Below are 3,777 nucleotides of genomic sequence, written 5' to 3'. Positions count from 1 at the left end.
TATGTGGTCTTAAGTATAGTCTTTTTGTGTCATTTTGGATTAATAGGTTCAGTCAATATGTTTTGTCTATGGTTCTTATATACAGCCTGTATGTTATGTCTACGGTTCTCAGGTATTACCTATATGTATTGTTTATGGTCCTTAGATACAGTCTATATGTATATTGCTTATGATTTTTCAGATAGTCTATATGTATCTTCTATGGTTCTTAGATATAGACTATATGTATTGTCAATCTTTCATAGGTACAGGTTATCAATGGTTATTAGGTACAGTCTATATGTATTATCAATATTTCCTAAGAACAGTCTACATGAAATGTGTATGGTTCTTACAATGTATGTATTGTTCATTTTTATTGTCTTTAGCATATATATGAATTGTCTAGTGTTCTGTTGTATATTGTATATGTATTGTGCAATTGGTTCTTTGGTATAGTCTATATGTATTGTCTATGATTCTTATGTATAGAGTATATACATGATATATATTGTGCAAAGTTCTTCTATGGTTCTTACATATATACTACATATGTGCAGGGTTATATACTACATATGTGCAGGGTTATCAAGTCTATATGTATTGTGCATAGTTATAAGGCATATTCTATATATATATATATATTGTCTATGGTTCTTAAGTATATTCTTTGTGTATTGTTTATGGTTCTTAGGTATATTCTTTATGTATTGTCTATGGTTCTAAAGTATAGTATACATGTATTGTCTATGGTTCTTAGATAAAGCCTACATATATTGTCTATGGTTCTTAGATGTATTCTATAGGTATTGTGCATGGTTCTTAGGTATATATATATATATATATATATATGTATTATACATGGTTCTTAGGTACAGTCTATATGTAGTCTGTGGTTCTTAGGTATAGAATATATATGTTGTCTATGGTTCTTAGGTAAGGGCTATATGTATTGTGCATGGTTCTTAGGTAAAGTCTATGTGTATTGTCTATGGTTCTTTTATACAGTTTATATGTTTTGTCTATGGTTCTTAAGTATAGAGTATATACATGATACATATTGTGCAAAGTTCTTCTATGGTTCTTACATATATGGACTTTCCAAATTGATTTTCCTCTGAGTTCAGTATTTTTTTTATTTTACTTTTTATATATACTACATATGTATTGTGCATGGTTATTAAGTCTATATGTATTGTGCATAGTTATAAGGCATTTATATTCTATATATGTATATTGTCTATGGTTCTTAAGTATGTTCTTTGTGTATTGTTTATGGTTCTTAGGTATATTCTTTATGTATTGTCTACGGTTCTTAGGTATGTTCTTTATGTATTGTCTATGGTTCTAAAGTATAGTATACATGTATTGTCTATGGTTCTTAGATAAAGCCTATATATATTGTCTAGGGTTCTTAGATGTATTCTATATGTATTGTGCATGGTTCTTAGGTGTATATATATATATATATATATACAACTCGTCTAAACATCAACCCAACAATGTTAGATCTGTAAATACTGTACCTAAGAACCATGTATAATACATATATATATATATATATATATATGTATTATACATGGTTCTTAGGTACAGTCTATATGTAGTCGGTGGTTCTTAGGCATAGAATATATATGTTGTCTATGGTTCTTAGGTAAGGGCTATATGTATTGTGCATGGTTCTTTTATACAGTTTATATGTTTTGTCTTTGTTTATAAGGTATAGTCTATATGTATTGTCTATGGTTCTCATTAAAAGTTTATATGTCTTGTCTGTGGTTCTTTGGTACAGTTTATATGTCTTGTCTGTGGTTCTTTGGTACAAATTATATGTCTTGTCTGTGGTTCTTACGTATAGTCTATATGTATTGTCTGTGGTTCTTAGGTATAGTCTATATGTTTTGTCTGTGGTTCTCATGTAAATATAAAAAAGAAGATGTGGCATGATTGCCAATGAGATAACTATCCACAAAAGACCAAAATGACACAAACATTAACAACTAAAATGTATAGATCACTGTAGGGCCTTCAACATTGAGCAAAGCTCATACCGCAAAGTCTGCTATAAAAGGCCCCGATAAGACAATGTAAAACAATTTAAAAGAGAAAACTAACGGCCTTATTTATGTAAAAAAAATAACAAAAAATGAATATGTAACACATAAACAAATGACAACCACTGAATTACAGGCTGCTGATTTGGGACAGGCACATACATTAATAATGTGGCGGGTCATTAAAGTCTATATGTATTGTTCCTAGCTATGAAAGTGACCCATGTTTACTTCACACTGTCTATGATGTAACTCTCACAACTTTGAGCGCCAAATTGGACCCATTTCACTTTCTGTATTTAGATTGAAAACTTATTATATTTGTCTACCTGTAGGGTTCTTCTAAAGGTAGTACCCTACATCCCATTAAAAACATGTCAAAATCCCATATTTCAATAATAGGTATTTAAAAAAATGAAAAATGTTACTTTCATGTTAAACTTTGTGGTCACATTTCTCTATAAATCGCCAGATTAAGACAACGACTGTAGATATGGATATGAACGTAGATAACTTATAGTATTGTGTATGGTTCTTTAAATAGAGAATAATACAAGTCTAAATCCATATCATATGCCGTATCATCCAGAGATACCAATACACCTTATCGCTATTAGCCTACTCAGCCGGGCGACCCAGCAGCTTGACCTTTTGACGCACACAACAATCACGTTTCCATTGTGGCATCAGATGTTTTGTTTTATGACGTCAAAATTTTACGGAAACCTGTGTGAAATCCAGGAATGGCAGACAAATAGCGATAAGGTGTATATCAGCACAGGCACTTGTCTCAAAAAAAAATTCCTGTATACCTTAATATAACACAAGGTACTTAACTATTTTTTTGAATAATGACACCCAGTCCCGAAATCCCGTTATTTTTTTTATTTCTCGGTTGTCAAACCTTCTTAAACTTAATATGCCGTAAATCTAAATTGATTTATCTACACAATGGTATATGACACGACTATCATTGTTGTCGGGATCATTAGTAGCAGGCCTGAGAAGTCGGTCAACGGGATGTTTTTTGCAGTCGTCTCATTTTTTGGCAACACCCAGCCCGCAGTGATTGAATTATTATAAAAAGTTATTAAAATAAAAACTGTCAGCTTCCCTCTGACTATGAATTATTACTTTTATTGTAAATTCTTTACAAATTATGTGAAACAAACACAAATAAGTTTGTTATGAAACACACGTGTACACAACGACACTAATGTAGAGTTATAAATTGACCAAAATTTCCCACATTTATTTTTAGACAGACGATTGACCAATGAGAAACATGTATAAACTTACATGCGGGCTAGGTGTTGCCAAAAAATGAGACGAATGCAAAAAGACATCCCGTTGACCGACTTCTGAGGCCTGCTACTAATGATCCCGACAACAATGATAGTCGTGTCATATACCATTGTGTAGATAAATCAATTTAGATTTACGGCATATTAAGTTTAAGAAGGTTTGACAACCGAGAAATAAAAAAAATAACGGGAATTTGGGACTGGGTGTCATTATTCAAAAAAATAGTTAAGTACCTTGTGTTATATTAAGGTATACAGGAATATTTTTTTTTGAGACAAGTGCCTGTGTATATCAGCCAGAGGGCCTTTATGCTTTATCATGATAAGACTGAGTAATGATACAATCATGAATATCAATGGAAAAATAAAACTATAAACAGTAATTGTCACACCATGTAAGATATAATTTACGAGCCCCAAATCATAACATCTTCGAGCAA

This window comes from Mytilus trossulus, chromosome 4 (assembly GCF_036588685.1).
Source record: "Mytilus trossulus isolate FHL-02 chromosome 4, PNRI_Mtr1.1.1.hap1, whole genome shotgun sequence".
Lineage (NCBI taxonomy): Eukaryota > Metazoa > Mollusca > Bivalvia > Mytilida > Mytilidae > Mytilus > Mytilus trossulus.
Note: the sequence above shows the minus strand (reverse complement) of the source record.